Source organism: Mycteria americana, chromosome 9 (genome assembly GCF_035582795.1).
Source record: "Mycteria americana isolate JAX WOST 10 ecotype Jacksonville Zoo and Gardens chromosome 9, USCA_MyAme_1.0, whole genome shotgun sequence".
Lineage (NCBI taxonomy): Eukaryota > Metazoa > Chordata > Aves > Ciconiiformes > Ciconiidae > Mycteria > Mycteria americana.
In genome coordinates this window covers 34428883-34447878 of record NC_134373.1, presented here as the reverse complement: position 1 = coordinate 34447878, position 18996 = coordinate 34428883, and positions in this window count along the sequence as shown.

Below are 18996 nucleotides of genomic sequence, written 5' to 3'. Positions count from 1 at the left end.
AATCTCAGGCCTCCCAAAACTCATATTTGCAATTGTGTAGTCACAAGACCCAATTATTCAGTTGCGCTGCTGCTTTTTGGAGAAAGAGATTTCACCTAAAATGAGAAGAATCACATAGCTTTTGGTTATAATCTCTTGGAGATCACAGGGAACACATTTTCATTGCGCAAAATGAAATTTGCAGGGTATCAGTCATAAGCTTTTTTCCTCATGATTCTGGATTTCAACTCTGGACCAGACATTTGAAAAAAAAAAAACAAACTGTGGAAAGGAAGTTAAGACTCATAGCCAGCTTTAGACAGCAAGATCCTCAAGGACCACTGTTTCTTTATATTTCTGTAGAGCTCTTAATTGGATGCATAAAAATAACCATTAATATGTCAGATCAGAGTCAGAGGACTCCCAAGACACATGTGTAAGCTGATTTGTAAGGAGCAGAAGATAAAGATTTGTGTCTTTGTATCTATTTTTCTTTTAAAGAGAAATCACCTTTTTAACAATCCACATTCAGAATAGTAAATGATGTTATGGAAATTATTTATTACTATATATTCCATTCATATTCCTTAAGTAGGCCCTTCCACTCAATTCCACTTCAAGAATGGGGAAAAAACTTTTTCTTGATTTAGGCCATGAAGGACTGAGTAATGTTAGGACCACCTATTAGAACAAGCAGAAAAACTGCTACCTCTTCCCCCAGTCTACCTTGCCCAAAAGAATGAAAGGCCCATATCCTAACCTCCTTTCCAGACATTTTCTAAAGCTTTCTCTGCTTTACTTCTGCCAACACCTCCTCAACTATTTGATCAAAAATATTTGCTCAAAAAAAGCAAAGGTTATTGACTTCTAAAACCTTCTCTCTGCAAATGGATCAATAAAGCCTTCGATGGCAAAAAGTAGCTCACCTCTCATTCTCATCACTGTATTTGCATTTACATCCACAGAGAAACAGGGACCCTGCTGATCTTGTACACTTCCAAGGACACGTGCTAGACGGAATAGCGTGTGTGTGGATGGATACTGGTACATCTCCAGTATCCATCCAAAATCTCCAAAACAGATCTCCAAAAACACAACATAAAAAAATTAGCTAATACACAGCCTAAGTAGGAGAAAAGAATGACTTTTACATAAATTTTGTCAAAAAGTCCTCAGGATGCATTTCTAAAAGTGGTTTAAAATGTTGTCTGTGGGTTTCTTTTTTCCTGCTTCTCAGTAGTCAGCATTGATTGGCTGAGCTTTATATAGCACTGTGCATGCAAACGAGTTACAAAATTGTAGTTAGCGCTAGAAAATCACCTGCCGTTAAGCTGCATACTGTGGATGCAAATTTAGCATGCTCATAAATGGAAAGCTTGAGAGGAGTACAGAATGTCCCTACAACTACAGCTCAGAATATTAATCAGTTTGAAATATATTTAGACTGGATGATCTGGGATTAATAATGTTGCAGAGATAATAGAACTTTCTTCTTTAGATAATCAGTCCAGGTTTTACTTTATTACTCTTTTATTGCTGCGTGGTGGCCTATCTGAAACAAATGGGAGGTTCTGAAGTTTCCTAGTGAGCAGCTTTGCCCACATTTCAAGATCTCTCATCTCACAGCAGTATTTGCGGTCCCAGATGAAAGGTGAAAGCCTGAGTGGGCAAAAGTAGTCCAGGGTGGGATTTTCAAAGGCTGGCTCAGGGCATTGGCTCAGACTCAGAAAGCCGCTTTCTTCCCCTACCCACGTCAGGGCTGGAGAGCTCCTCCCCAACTTACCCAGGGTTGTTCTTCCTCACCACACCAGCACTGCCAAATTCTCCACAGAACATCAACATGGCTTCATGGCTAAGAGGAAAGGTTAAGAGGAAGGGTACCTCTAGAATCTGGCGGTTACAGTGCTCTCCTGGGAAAAAGAGATAGATACAGACATAAAACATTTCTTTGCATACAAAGGGCGATCTGCTAAGCCAGGTTTCCTGATATGTACAGCCCATGCATGAGGTCATAGGGCTCATGCCTTCTCCTCTTCTTCCTCAACTGGAAAGTGAGGTCACATACTAAGAGAAGGTCTAAGGTACTGGGTGGTACAAAACACAATGCAGCGCTACAGCTGTGCTATCTCCTGTGGATCAACCTGAACTATGGCATTCTTGTCTCAAAAGGTTGAAATCCAGCTCCACCATCTTCTCCCATATTTTAGTTACATGCTTCTTACATACTCTGGCTCTAACACTTGTCTTATCCCACAGAAAGCCAGTGCAACTCATTAAACATGAATGCTATTCAGTAAAGCAGAAAGTAGAGTCTATTTTTTTTTTTTTTGCTGAGTTTGATTTCTGTGGATTTAGCAAGCAAAATTGTCTCAATAATAGGACCAGAAGATCACCAGACATGGCAGAAGGGAAGCAGAGGAAGATACGTTTTGGACTAAAAGGGTAGCTTAGCAGTCTCATGAAACCTTCCCCCAAACCCTTTTTTAGGTCTGAGTCCAAGACTAAAGACACCCCACTTTTCAGTGTCCATCTAGTGTTAGGCAGCTATCTAAGCAGCATGCTCATACTTTATGGTCCCCCCTTCATGTGCTTAACGCAGCATTCCTGAATCTCCTGCAGGCACTAGGTACGCATTTTAACAGTAGCTTTGCCATACCTGAGACTCAGATCTCTACAGGCATTTACATGGATGCCTCCCACTGTTTTCAATTAAGTCATGAGCTTAAACACCTCTGAAAATTTGATCCTGTAAGTCCTCTTTTTGTAGCCTCAGCCCTTCAGGGTTCAGTTCCTATGCCAGGAATTATCATTTTTAGTTACAAAAGGCGTACATTCAGACCTTACTGATGGCATAAATACAAGATTTCAATTTCTGAGAAGTGATTTTGAAATATGAGATAAATATGCCACAGCTCCTATGCAGCATGGTTTCCAACTTATTTTACTGCTGACTATCAGCCTAAAATGAGATTTTATACAACCCAACCTAAAAATGGAAGTTTATCATAGAACTGCTGATAGACTTTTTGTAATATGTTATATGCTAATGCTTTTAAAAGTCCTTACCTGCAATCTAATTTAAAAAAAAAAGAAACAGAGAAGAATGAAACATGACCACTAATACAGTCTTTTCACTGTGAAAAGATCTTAGGGTATTTCCACATATATGCATTACCCGAGGGTAATTCACCTTTCAGTTGCTAGTAAAAAAATTGCTATCTTCATAAAAAAATTTGCCTCAAGGAACTTGACAAAAGTTGAACTCTTCCATTAATGAGATTTTAATGAGCTACCCAGTGAAGATGAGGGAATTACACAAGGATTATTTTTTTTCTGTTCTACAACTACTGTTGTATCACAATGGACTAAGTACATCTCCACAAATATATCTGCTGTTCTTCACGGGTTTGCAGCAGGGCTAAATTAGACCTAATACTTTTTGTTGCAATTCTGTAGTGCTAGTTACAAAAACACCTTTATGCTTTCTTCTCAACAGCAAAAACTTTGTTACTCCAAACACTGAAAGTCAACCAAGAGGATGCATCTTCAGATGCCGTATTCTGCTAGTGTTGGCAAAACAACCTCAATGCAGGTTTTCTTTCTTCATGAAAAATTTCAACAAGAAGCACAGCTTTGTCTTAACTTCGCATTTGGTTACAACACTTCAGCCTTTTGTCCCAGAAATCAAAAGGGATCTGCTTCTTACCTCCTCCCACCTCTGCCATCCCAAACTGTCAGCACATTTTGTCGGTTTGCTCTCCTCTGAGGCTGGACATTGGTAGGTTCAGCACACTCGGATGCATGGATCAGAGATGGCATGAAGAATCCTCATTCTTCCATGGTTTGGCCAATGTGTCCTGTTATCAGGATTATGATCACACAGATCTGGGTTCAGAAAAAAATTTTCCTTAACATAGACTGACAAGTATCTCAGGATTGTGAGGCAGGGAAGGAAGAAAGGCAGAAAGAAAATTATCTCCAGCACAGGGGTTGAAACCCGTCACATTTATTCCCTTCCGACTGCAGGAATAGGACACTGGAGCTTGCTGCTCTCTGCCAGATAAGCCAGTAAAATATTTCATCCTAGCTAAAGTCTTTGGGCTTACGATAGGGGTCAAGTAGCAGCGTGAGAAACAGGAAAAATCAGATTTGATGCAATAATGGGTTCTTTGAGTTTGTGTGAAAGCTGGGCTTGAATCACAGAACCTTAACTTTATCAATCATACAACCTTAACTTTATCAGATGGCACCAAGCACAAGACTTGCTAACTGTGCTGTCAACGTTACGCATTTGACTCAAAAACATCTAAAACCTCTGTTAATGTCCCTTTTCTCTGGAACAAAACCAAAATCTTCCTGTAATGAAGCATAAGTAGTATTGAACACCTCTGACTAGAGAATTATTTTCCTCTTTATTCACGCCTTTTGATAAAGCTCACTTCTCTTAGCTATATTAATGATGTTTATGAAAATAATCAGGCTACTAAGAATGGAAATGAGCAGCAATGAAAATCCTTGGTTTAAGATAATTTTTATGCAGATATCCAGTATTATTCAGCTCTGCAATAGTTATACACTGGAAATATTTTCATTTTAAAAAGGTTTTTGTCATATACTGATAAGGTTGTTATATTTGCATTATTAAATATTTTTAAGAAAAAAATCTGGATATGAGTAAAGAGACAGGTATACCAGGATATTTCTGGGTATTGAGAAATATCTGTTTCTGGAAATAGTTATTTTACTTGGGCTTTTTGCTAAAGAAATTCTTTTTTTGGAATGACCAGTTGGTATCAGCCAAAGTACCGACTGAGCATCCTACATATGTAAATCAATAAGCACAGATGTAAAAAAGTATTATGATATATGTTTCAGAGATAATTTGCAATTGAAAAATCCATGAACACTGGGAAGGCACCTGGCATGTGCTGAAATATCAGGAGTAAGACAGGAAATGCATTCTATAAAAATACCATTTTGAGTAAAAAGAAAAACAAAAAAAAAATTTAAAATTTCTTCTTCTCTCTGCTGTTAGCACACCTGTTTCACATGAGCTTATCACAACCTAGCACTACTTCTCATTCAAGTCTTTCATGTAGTGAGACTCTACAACATCTGTAAAAAAGGTGACTGCCTGTTAAGAATGAAATTTGAAGCTGAGCAGACCTCCATGTATCATTGCTATTGATGTCTGTAGTATCTCAGAGGATAAGGAGATGAAAAACTCAGCTTTGTTAAACTCCTCAGCAAAGTGCACCAGGCTTCACTTTCACAAGTGTTCAAGCATATACTGAAATGTGTTAATGTCAGTGGGACTTAAACTTGTGCTTAAACTTTGCTGAATAGGGATGATGAATTCAACAAGGCTTAGGAGTGGAGGAAGGGCTGCCCATAAGAACTGAACAGCTGAAGTAAATTTAATGGTAATTTACCAGTTCTCGCTGTCCCCCAGCAAACTTACACTGACGTGAAACACGGGTAGTAGACCAACACAGCCAATGCCTGTTTTATATCATCCTCTGCGTATCTCAAAAAAAAAAAAATCATCAACCGATGCCATTTGTCACCCTCCATTCTACTTCCTAGATCTGTGTTTATAATTTAAAACAGCTCGAAAGGACTGAGGATAGTCTAATCTCAGAAATTTCAGGTAATACTCATGATCTAGATTTTCTGATGTTGACTTCAAGTCATTATCAATATTTTGGATATTTACTTACGTATGACCTCCTTTGGATGCTTATTCTGCACCATGAAGGTCTCCATACCATAGTATCCTTGGACTTTCCAGTAGTATGTCAAGTGCTGTCACTAGCATTCCTCTTCTCCAGCTCATTCTCTCCACACCCTCTCCCCGAGAAGGAAGATGGGTGCATATGGGAATGGGCTGCTGTGGGTATTCCCACTGACTGTAAGATATGCAATAACAAATTCTTCTTATCTGGCACCTATCACATCCCTCTTAAAATCCAATGAGAATCTCAACACTCACCTCAGCTGCAGTAGGAAAAGAAGTAATATTTTATTATATTTAAAAATCAAGGAAGAAGGAGAAAGCAACTTTTCTTTAATCTAAGCTATTTTTAGACAGCTACAGCTTTTACATACTTTTAATCACAGATCCTCTCGTCTCCTGCCCTCGCTATTTTTTTAAATAAATAAATAAATGTTACCACAAAAGTAGAGGAACCCCCCATACTAATTACACACATAATTTGTGAGGAAATTGAATTACTGTGATCAGTGACAGGGAAAAACAATACACGATACGGTATTTGTTCAGAACAAATATAAAAGCAAAAGCCAAAAACAAGCAAGAGTAACATTTCTCTCTGAACTCATAGATTGCTTGTTTTAATTAGAAACTAACAGGCAGACGCAGCAGAAGCTGACCACCTCAAAGAGATCAAAAAGGACTTCTTCAGATCTCTTCAGAGAATATTTACAATTGCAAATCAGATCGTGAAACAAGCACAAAGGAGTAACAGTAGCCTACTCCACTCCAAATAAAATCCAGCTCTATGACAGTATTGAAGCTATTTTAGGTATCCTGATTTAATAACCTCTCTTACAACAAAAGCAACAATAAAGAAGGTTTAGCTACTAATTTTTGCTAGGTATCTTAATATGTAACTTTCAGGGAAGTTTAGAAATAACGCAAGTGTTATTTCCTTCATTTTACTGAAGTTATGGCACAGAGAGCAGCAGTGTGTTACCCGAGGTCAGGAGGGCTGGCAGCAGAGCTGGAACAGCAGTGGCCAGCTGAGGGTAATACTCAGTGGTCCCCTAAGCCAGAAGGCAATCAGAAAACAGAGGCACCACCGCCCCTTGGGAACCAGCTTACCCTGAAGAGCTATTTGCCCCTCTGAAAACACTCTTGATCAGCTAATCTGCAGGTCATGCAGTGAGGAATCAGAACCAAATAGCACATTTAAAGTCCTTATCCTGAGCACCTAAGTAAAGAAAACAATAAACCTCTTCCACGGCATCTCCATTTTTCCTTTATACTCACCTACAGATGCACGCTCTTCACCGTTCTCCACCTCATTTTGTGTATATGTGTTATTCAAAAAACCAATAAAACCCAAGCATGGAAATAATTTTTCATAAACTACATAAAATCAGCCCCTCTTTAAGATGAGACTATGTTTCCAGTGTTTGGTTTTTCCACTCCCACACACATTACAGATAGCCTAAAATGGCACAGGGACTCTGTTGGGTATGATTTATTGCCTTGATTTATTGAACTGAGCAATGACAGAGCTCCCGCTTGACAAGTTTTCGTTTCTTCATGGCAAGTAATTAGCCTTCATATTGCCAAAGGGCTCTTCAGCTGCCCTGTCAATGCTGTTCCAACCTAATGAAAATACACCATCTTATCATAGTAAGACATTTACATTATTCACATACTGCTTTCCAGTGGCCTCTCATTAGCTCCAGCCTGCTTAACTTTGCTGGTTTATTTGCTGCAACAGAACAGAAAAAATATGATGCTCAAGGAGAAAAGGAATCGTTCAGCTGCAATCTTGCCTCACTGCTGGGTTAAAACAAGGTCTTCTGACACCACCATGCCAATGATTTTAAAGAGAGCGTGTGAGGATATATACCCCAGCACACATTTTTGGCTATGTATTTACTCTTTAGCCTTCACAGAGCTGCATCTCATCATTAAGCACAGCCCCAAATAAGAGGTAGCATTATAATCCACACCTCATCACAGTCATAATCTCTCTCCTACTTCTTCCTCCTGACAAGCAGTTTACAGCTATCTGTTCCTGATACCAAACTCATGTCCTGCCAAGCTGCCAGCGCTCTAGCCAGCAAACAAAATCTATAACCACATCCCTGCCTCTTCTCAACTACCTGGGGAGAGGGTAACTGTCAGTGGTTCAACAACCTTGCTAACTCTTTCAGGCAGGGACCAAACCCTGCAGGCAGACAGTCCAGCTGGGATGGAAGAGGAGCTGGGAGGACGTACTGTCCAAGCCACAGCGCTGCCAGATTTATACAGAGGAAGATGGTCTGTTAAGTAATCCCATCAAATCCCACAAACAGTGCTTTGTCTGGTGTGGTATTAACATCCCACGGGAGATTTGCAAACTGTAAAGTGCCTCAACACCTTAGCACATATCAAGCACAGACCTACCCAAACTAACTGTAATACAGCCAGTGCAGCAGCCAAGAGCAATTTTGTCTAGCAGCAAGCTCTTCGGCAATGCTGTACAAGACCACCTGGGACCACTGGTTAGGAAAATCGTCAGATTTGTATGCAAGAAAAAGCATATGGTGAGAGTGAACAGATAAGCTGCCACAAAATATACATTCAGCTAGGCTGTCTTACAAACTTTCTAGAATAATACTAGATCCTTTTAGAATTTTTTTAGCATTCCAATCCACAGGTTAAGATTATATTAGAGCACACCAAACATTTCATCTTTTGCTTTGGCTTTCTCTTGGTCTGTTTTCCCCTTGCAATAAATTTTGTTCCTGTTTCTGGGACAAGGAACTCCGGTCCTCATCCACACAGGGCTGGTCTTTCCATTGACTAGGAGTCTGGACTGCCAGAGAGAGCAATTAGGAAGCAAAGCATCATTATGAAGAACACCTTACTTCTTCACCTGGAATGGATGATGGAGAAATATGAATTTTACCTTGGGGACTTCAAAGCTGTCAATGAACTGCTTAATACGTAGCCAACAATTTAGGTCTACCACCAGCAAGTCGAAAAAAGAGGTATGAATCCTACCAGGAAACCAGCACCTGGCAAAGACACTTCTACAGAAAGCTGTGTTCTTTGCAGAAGCTATCTTGCTAACTGGCTGGTGGAGTATTTAGTGTGTTTACATACAAGAAGAAGCTAACTTGCCTCTGGACTGCTGGAGCCTTGCTTGGTCTATGCCAGATAACGGTCTAACCCGAGGAGGATGCAAAAGGGTAAAATAGGGAATAAGGCCCCCACAGCTGCACTATTCTGTGGCCTTGCTCAGACCGTGCCTTCCCCAGCAGACATAAGGAGAGGAAAGCAGATCTCACTGCCCTCCGCTTAATCCTAACAGAGAAAAATAGTGAGGAAAAGGTGAAGCACACCTTCAGTCTCTGCTATCCCACTGGATTGCACAACTGAGAAATACAGTTGGTAATATTCATGAACTGGGCATATTGCTCCCAGCACATTCCCCACCACAAATGAGAGATAACAGAAAAAAACACTGTTCCCTAAATCCCACATTCTTCCCCACAGGTCCTTTGGGGATGATATACGCATATAACTCCTAATTCTGTTTTTCTACTTCTGGCTTTCACCATGCATAGAAGGAATGCCTCATCATCAGCCTGCTTGTTATTCTTTTGTCCTATTTCAGCTTTCAGGACAAACAATTCCCTGCCATAAAACTACTGTCCAAAAGAGCAAAGCCCAAAATGGATATGGCCTTCTGTTTGCCTGTGTTTATTTTTACTGGTTATTGCCTTTGATACTAACACTGTATCTTCCTTTCAATCTGCAAAGCACCTAGAACATTTTCTACTGCACACTTAAAAAATACGAAATACTCATAAAACATTGCTTGGGAAGCGGTGAGTTACAAAAACCGAGCTGTCCTACAGCCATGTATTATGACAAAAAAAATAAGTGTTGATTAAATTCATGCTATACAGTTTAAGTGTTTCTATTCCAACTGTGAGCAGCTAGATACTTCATCCTGAGCTTGCTTTTCAAGGCAATACTAATGCCTTAGGAGGGTCTTTAGTCATAGTTCCTTGCTTATTTCAGAAGCTTCCCCATGCCAGTGCTATTATGCATATAGGCAGCTTGGAAACTGCGTCAGAAAGCAGATATTGGGCTTCTAATGTTAAGGCCAAAGGCTGCAGATAAATAAGGTTGTGGTGGCCCAAGGGAACATGCTATATTTCTTCTAATTGCTTCTTTCATTTTCAATCTGAATGTTCAGCGACAAAAGCCTACTGAAATTTCAGGTCAGGAGAAGGAAGAAGGGCGAGAACAGAAAAGCAATCACTTTCTGTGGGCCTTTTTCAAGTCTCCTAAAGCCTTAAAGGAGATTCAGTGGTGAAGTCTTCAAAAGGAGCAAAAGTAGGTCCTGCTTTTCCACCTGAAAGAGTGATCAGGAAATGAGAAATATGTTAAATTTGCCTAATACTTAAACCCTAAATACAAAAATGAAAAAAGCAAAGGCTGAAAGTTATGGGAAAAATAAAGTACATTTGCAAGGATTTTAATGACAGAAGAAAATCTTCCTTCTCTTCTTCCCTTTGACCAACTTATTATCAATTTCATTTAAATCTTGCTGTGGGTCATGTAAGCTTCTATGCCACTCTTTTAAGCAGTGAGGAGCTTTCTTGTAGGCTGAGGGTTGTATGGCAGACAAAAAGGCTTCCACAAGATGTGGGGGTTTTGCAATCTCATTGATCCCTTTTTGTCTCTCTATCCTGCTTTTCCTTATGAGGCTTTGTTATGTTTCCGCCAACTCTGGCAGCCTCATCCCTCCAACTCTTTTTTTCAGTGGCATTTTGCTTTCTTTTCTCTTTCCTCTCCTGAGGAGTCTCCCTTATACTTCATTACTTCCCCCTTTGGTCACATCTTTCTTTCTCAGTACCCTCTGGTGAGGGGTTGCTGTCATTCCCTGTTGCATGTAACCCATCCCCAGTCAATGCTGGCATTTTTCTTCTCAAAGTACATTCTACCATACAACTCAAAACCAAAGCTGTTTGCGACAGTCTTGAATCTGGTTTCCTCCTAGCACTTTCGAGTACTGCTTAACTGCGAAGAGCTATCCTCAGAGATGACAATTCATGTACAGACAACTGATCTCTGAAAAGCTATTTGTACTCAGCCCGGCCCAAGAACTTGTGAAAGGAGGGTGAAAAGCTATGACTTCTTTTCAGTTCTGAATATTGTTCAACAACTTTGAGACTAAAGGTCCAATTCGCAAAGGTGGGGTTCCACCAAGACATAGATGTGCAGATACAGATGCCAGCTTAAAGGCAATGGCAGTGCAGAAGGTGAGCACTCTCTATTATTAGATTTTGACAGGCTGGCACCTTGGTCCTACAAGCTGCTGAGTTAATGAGTCATGAGCACAGGATGGGAACTAAGACATCCCTCAGGATAAAACTGGTGCCCTTCAGGGACTGAATCAGAGATTTGCAGAATTGATTCACAGAGAGGCTGAGTCAAGAGGAATTGCAGTTAATCAGCATCACTTAACACCTTCTTCCTGCAAACCACCCACAAATGTGGATCTTTTCTGAATATTCGACCATTGTGAGTCACCAACTGTGTACATCAGAGATCTTTCCAAGTACACCTTTCTCAAGCATACTCAAGCAAAGCATATTCCTCCATGGAGTTCTTAACTACAAGCCTGTTTTCAGCTCACCAGTGTGTTACAGCCCTTTGTGCAACACATGTGAGTCTAAGTAATATAGAGATTCTGTTTGCAGCAACAAAGCAAATACTAAATCTCCTTCTTAATTCATGTAAGGCTTCTACTGAGCCAATTGTTATTATAGCATTGCCAAGTAACCAAACATTCTGCTTTTCCCTAGTTTTCTTGGTCTTGCAGGTTTCCGCCCCTTTATGTTACAGTATTGAAACAGATTGAATTGTGCAGGCAAAACCACAATAGAGAAGGAGGGGAAAACCCCCCAATGTTTTAATTTGTTTTAATAATGTTTTTCAACATTTTCCTTCTTTTTTCTGTTTAAAACTCTGCCAAAAACATTACTTAAAACGAAGCGTAAAAAAAAATAATTACAAGCCTGATCCAATTTTTATCTACATAACTAGTGGCTTAGGTATCATTGAGGTACACATTTCTCTAGCCCATGCAGTCCGGTGAAGGAGTCTCCCAAAATACTATAGGAAGGATTTCTGCCTTATCAAATGCCTTGTACTCCTGCAATCTCACACACAGACACATAGCCCGGGAACTCTGAAAGGCAGAACAAAAACAGAATGGTGTATCATAACAGCTGCAAGATGGTATTTGGATTCATTTCTAATAAACAGACTTTCCTCATCACTTTGTCACATCTAGATTAGATGTCCAGCGTCTAAGAGGTTTCAGATGCTATATACAACAAACACTTTCCATCCTATGAAAAGAGATAGGACTAAAACTGCAAACTATCGTATATCCAGAACACCAACCAGAAGAGCTAATGGAAAACTCACTTCTATAGGAATAACTCCCTTATCCTCTCTATGGACCTGTCACAGAAAGTGTATTAGAGGAGTAAAACTGTGACAGATGGTAGTGACTCTTGCTAGATGACATTACTTGTAGTGCTAACATGATTATGAGATTAAGAAAGTGTGAGGATAACCTATCTTCTTTTTCTTGCACTATATTTGTTTAATCACAGAAATTCCATCAGAAAAGGAAGAAAAACAGAGGATGAGTATGCTTCTCAGCAGTGTTTGGGTCACAAAGTAGGGAAAATGATGATAACATGACCCACTTTTTAAAAAAATTGAGATATTAGAGATGCTGTCACAGATATTATGTGAAGTGCACAAGAAATAGTGCAGCTAATTAATGCATCTAATCTGTATTGATAATGCCCATTTAATGTACATGCTGAGAGTCCCTATTTGAAATGGCTGATGTGAAATCCTTACAGGAGTTAAACCAGAAGTTTCTGTGCCTGGATCTCCAAGTACTTCCAAGCAGAGTGAAAGTTAATCGCAGAGGGTTAAAACAAAGATGGGCGAAAGTGGAAATTAATGGCCCTCATCAGATAGAATGACAGAAAGGGGACTTACGCACCACTCTGAATATTTAAAAGTCTACTATAGAAGGAAAAGACAAAATCCCAGAATGCCACTAAACCTTGATGTCAGTATTCCTCTTCGAAGCATATATGGCATATAAGCATTCTCTGGTGCACTTTGACCACTGTTATCTGTTATCCATAAACACTGACTGAGCTGTTTTTACAACTATTGAAGATCCTTATATCCAACTAAGAATTTTGGCATTACAGATTCCAGTCCAAGACTTAAGAACCGAAACAAAATACATTAATAATACAGCACTGGATAAGGGTATTTTAAAGATTTTTAAATAATTTCAAAAAGATCAGCCGATCTCACTTGCATCTTCTAATAAGAGAAGAGTTTCTTATGTATTCAAAGGACTTTACTATCTCAGTACAAATCAAACTAGAGGAGACATTATACATTTATTATATAAGTTATTAAAATATCTCATAATTAGTATGATATCATCTGTTGATTCTTGTTATCTGTTACAACGAGATGAAGAAACAAATAGAAAAGGTCATTTTCATTAGATGTTTCTTCACTATAATATTCTAATCAGTACTCATTTCTTAACAAATGCAATACAACCATATAGTTATATGAAGCAAGCCTGGGAAACAATTACATCCTTAAATAAAACAAAAAACCAACTTATCCTTTGCTTGTCACTGCAAGGTGAGAAAGCACACAAAAAATACACATAGATCCAGCTCCTCCTATGCAACTCCATAGCCTCCTGCTTTCTGCAGGTCATTTTAACAACATATTTATGTGTCAAATCTAAAATGTCAGTGCATTGAAGTGCCAACAGGGAAAGGAGAAGTAACACTGGAACTAAAAAACCAGGGCCTATATGGACATTTATAATTTACGAAGCCAGTTTTTTGTTTTCTTCTCTGATAAGGACAGGTGAACCTGTGATCTTTGGTGAGACATTTTAAGGCATATTTGAAGAAAGATTGTTCCAAAGTCCTGCTTAATTTCCATTTGAGCTCTGCAAATCCAAATTACAGTCCTCAGAATCACCACTCAGCTGCCACTCCACAGACTCTTAACCTTTTTATATTGAAACACTTTTTACCAAAGACAAACAACCTTTTTAAAATTTCATTTCCTGGAAGCATTCAGAAACAACCTACTTCAGCTCACTCTCCTCTAAACCACTGCCTACAGAGTTTTTGCACAGGTGTATATAAATAGTATACCTAGTCAAGGAAAAAGGCGTAGAATCCAGCTTTCTGTCCTTCTACAAAAGCACCAACACTGGGCTAGAGATCAACATCATTTCTTCTCTCTAGCACAGTGTATCTTTAATTTTGCCATATAACATAAACTTGCATCTGCAGCTGACAGCGATTTTCTTCTTCCATCCCAGTTCCCCCACTCTAGGAAGTATTGTCTCTTCAGGCAGTGGAGGTGTCAGTGAAGGTGTGAATTCATAGTTCCTATAACCTGGCTCATCTTTCTAACCAGTTAGCTACTGGCTAAACAGAGGGCACCTTCTCCAACTGGATTTTGAAGGACCTCTGCTCAGTTTTTGTAGCACTATTCCAGGACAAAATCTGTGATCCTCAGGCACAAGGACCTGTCTCCCCATTGACCTCTGGCATCTTCTATAGCCCTTCTCCACCTTTCTTCTTCTTGGGAAATAACAAAGACAACAGCGTGTCCTGTGTGCTCTCATCTCAAACTCCTGAGCTCTGCTAGGAAGAGTCTGGATTCCCCCATGCTTTTGATGGAGACAGTAGATGCCCAGTTTAGCTTAGATCACAACATCCCAGACAAAGTGCTTAGCAGTAATTTGAAAGCCACTGCAACTCAATGGCAAAACTAAGCTAAACTGAGCGTAACAGTACATGCCTGGTTAGGCAAATATTACTCAGGATAAAACTCAGGATAAACTCAGGATAAAACAACTGAATACACATAGGTATACATGACTCTCATTCATAGAATTCATAGCAGAATGTTGATTACCTTAAACTATTCATGTGACAACAAACTAGATCGTATAGCACAGCTAATACACACACATCTGAAAATATCTTAAGGAACGGTATTAAAGAAAATGGGTCGAATCATAAAATGGGGTTAAGAAGAAAAATATGAGAGCATCCATGCAGGGAGAAAATGAGGGTTCAGGAACTGTATTTTTTCACTACATGGGTCCCTGCCCTACGAGATGCTGAATGGGTGAAGAAAGAAACTGTTGTTGCTTTATTACCACACTCCATGCAGACATTCATACAAAGACAGCCACAGCTTTACTGATTTCAGTAGTCACAAGACAGCTCAAGATGGTGGGGAAAACAGTTTTAGAAAGACAGAAGCAAAGGGTCCAGCGAGAAAAGGCTTGAAATATGATCCCCTGGTTTTGCTCAGCTACAGCTGCCCTTTCTTCTAGCTGGACTGCAAGGTGTATGCAAAATATGGACATACAGAAGGAGAAGAATGTGTATATAGGCAGCTAATGTGGAAGACCTTAACCTACAAGATTGTGTTGATGGACTAATCTTCAAATGGTGGAATACGAAGATTCCCACTAACATAGTAATAGCAGTAATTAAGAACACAAAAACTGAAGTAGTGTAGGAAGAGAAGGAAGAATAGAGAAGGAAGAATACAAGCGTGTTAATTCATGCCTGGCCTGTAACAAAAGGAACCCTATCTGAAAAGTTTAACTCCTGGGGAAAAAAAAACAACCAACTTCAAATAAAAGTTTAAAAAGAAAGAAGTGAAAAAGAAATGACAATTTCACCTTCAGATAAAAGCTACTAAGGGAAAAAGAAAGTACAGAATGTAAAAGGATATTTTCTTTAAAAAAATACTTTACATATTTCAATTCTTGTATTTCCCTTGGGGTTTGCATATTTCGGTCACATACTTATCCAATTAAAATGAAAACTCTGCATTATCCTTTAGGCGAGGACAGCTGCCAGCTGCTAAGTTTTATAAAGTCTTTAATCTTGTCCATAAATATTTAACAAGAATTGGTTGGTACACAAGCCAAAGTAAAGTAAGAAATCAAAGGCATGAGCTCTGCAGTAACCTCTGTATTGTCTGAATGGAGATGAACTACTAGAACAAAATTATGACTTTTCTTTCTTTATGTTAAAATTATTATTAAAATAAATGCAGGCAACTTTTCTGATCATTTTCCCATTTTCTTCTCCTCATGTAATGTATAGAAGAGAAGCAAAGAACTAAACAGATTTCAAAACTGAGCTAAATCTCTCTTTTCCAAACTGAGTTTACAGCGCAACAAAGTATCAAGCTTTGCCATTTTATCCTATATGCCTTCCATCTTAACTAGTAGTTTTTCAAGCACAGGGTACACTTTTCAATAAAGGGTAACCTCTTCTCATGAGAGATTGGATATATAGAGACCGTGTGTTCAATATCTGTAGGCAGAAAGATACTTACGGGTGTAATGAGACTGCAGGCAGAGCCCACAAAATCAGGTCTTTGCAACATCAGCATCAGTGCACCCTTACCCGTGGCACACCGTCTAAATCCCATGGCAGCAGCAATGCACATGGCTTCTCATTTAGACTGACATCAGTTTGACAACCGAGCTGGCAGCCTAAGTCACACCCAGGAGCAAGGAGGAGTCCTGTGATCTGCTCTGTTTCCACAGACTATGTGCACAGGAACATACCTGGGAGGAGGCAGCCTTCAAAGGAACGTGTATGAGGAAATCACTGATGCAACAGTCCCGTGCCAAGCCAGGGCAAACTGGCAGCTCTTGCTTGGATACAGGATATTCTAGCAGGTGCTGAACTGAGGGACTCGTAGACTTACATTTGTAAGGCTACATGCAGTCATAGCCTTGCATAACCCCATTTTTGCAGAAAGCAAAGGAATAGTCCTGTTGTCTATAGGAAATGTTAACCAATTCCACACCCCCAATCCCAGGCCTCCAATCCCAATGTTATGTCTGCAAAAGATCAGCAGCAGGAGACATGGCCTTGCCCTGCAGCGGTACGTTCATGATAAGCACACAGCAGAGTTACAGCATGTACAGCAGCAGCATTACAGCATCATCATCTCTTGGGCTCAGGGGAATAAGCTCAATGACAAGCTCCACATGTGGCCCTTGCACGATTGGTCTGTTCTTCTCATGCCTCTGCTGACCACCAAACCTCACCTCCACGGCCTGGACTATCAGCTCCCCAGGATCCTACACCCATAGGACTAGGGAGTTCAGACACCATAAGGAACAAGCATGAAACAGCACCTTCCGAGTCCTCTGTATCAGTGATGGACAATCCATGCCCAAGACAGAGAATGATAGCTGCTGGTTCACACTTGTAGATCTCTTTTTTCAAAATGTTTGCAAACAGAATAAGATATTTTGGTGCCTAAGGGGTTTTAGCCTGGTTTCACCTTCACTTTAAGGAATTATCTTAGTTTAATTTTTGTTTGGATTAAATACGTACTGCTAAGTATAGTCAAACTGAGATAAAGTCCTTTAGCACAGCCTTAAAATAGTTAATGAGACCAATTTCTTGCCCATTTGATTGCTAGGCCTGTAGAAAGTTAGAGTTGAGAGACAGCATGGTGAGCAGTCTCAGTCTAATAAACAAATACACAACGGCAAGCACTGCTCTTAATCCTATCAGTTTGACAGTAGCTCTTTAAACATCATACTATTTCAAGGGGCAGAATATTGAAAAATGTAAGCACAAGCTCTCCAAGCACAGACTACCCAAGAAGAGGATCAGCCAGATGACCTAGTGACTCCTCTCTACCTCTGTGACAAAAGTAGGTATCTTTGTCAGCTGAACCCAGCCCAGGTGAGTCAGAGAGATGCTTTTAAATTTACTGGTTTTTACTAAGGCAGCCACAGCAGAAACAAAAAAAAAAATCATTTTAATTTCCAGAAAGACCATATCACTTATAACAACATAAAATAACTACCTGTGTCAGGATGTCAACCTTGATGTAAACAGACAGTTAGATATTGGAACCGCACTCAGTAAACTAAAGCTACATATGCTAGAAATTGGTTATAAGGCACTCCCTGGCACAATGGAGCAAAGCCCATGCTAGAGCTTAATCCTTCTGCTTTCTGAATCAATAGAAATATTCTTCTCAATTTAACAAGATGGGATGAAAACACTAGAATCAGCTTCACAGAAGTGGCAGAGTGAATCGTGAGGGATGCTGGAAATGAAATCAGATGAAAGGGGTTATTGCCAGGACCTTTGCAAGTGCCAAGTGCTTTTCAGAACTTTGCATTTTCAGTTTTAATCTGAAACCTGGAAATAAAGGAACCTGACTTTTCAAAGGAAGATCTTTGGCCATGTTGTTAAGGTGGGAAGTTGGGGAAAGAGAGGCAAAAGAAAAGGATTCTTGTGAGGTTTCTGGAAATTAAAACCTTGACATAGTCAAAATCACTAGTCATTAATGAAAAATACGACTCATTTTCCTAGCTCTGTCACTGGTGAGTCAAGTAAGCTTGGAAAAATGTGGTCAGAAGTACAGGTGACTGCAAGTCTCTCTGAAGTTAATGAAAGCTGCAGAGACTAAGCACACTGGAAAAAGTCAGGCCATTAATATCCCTGCACCAAAATTTCATATAATTAAATGTAATTCTGAGGCAGTATTGACTCATCTTTTTCTTATTCAAGTAATCAAAATAAGGCCTTCAAATACATCCATGAAAAAAAGAAGTTTTAAATTCCTCTGAAGACAGACTCCAAGTACAAAGCAAATGGCACATCCTACCCAATCTGTGATTAAGATGCTATCTGAACTTTGGATCCAGACTTAAGAGGTATTAGTCAAGAGTTCTGTTAGCCCTGACAGATTAGAGCACAGTCCTTCACAGGACTGTGAATAATTGAACAAAGGAATTCACTGCTATGGTCAAGGTGAGCAGAACTTGATAAATATTTTCATGGAAGAACTCATCCTCATAAGAAAATTTTATAGCACAGATTCATCTCTGACATGTATTAATTATAGATGAGGGAGCTCAATGCAAAGATAAGCTAGGCAGGATAGGTACTATGAGAGCCTCAGAAAATCTGCACTTAGCATAGCAAGCAAACCCACTTTTGTCAAAGAAGAGCTCCTCGGGCTCACAAGCCCTTAGGGCAGAGCTAATTAAAGTTCAGAAAGAGCAGCAAGAAGTGATGAGCATGACAACTCCTCTGATGGAGGAAACAATTCAGGGGAAACCAGTGGGAGGCTGAGCATCACCTTGAGGTGAGATGTGTCAAAGCTAG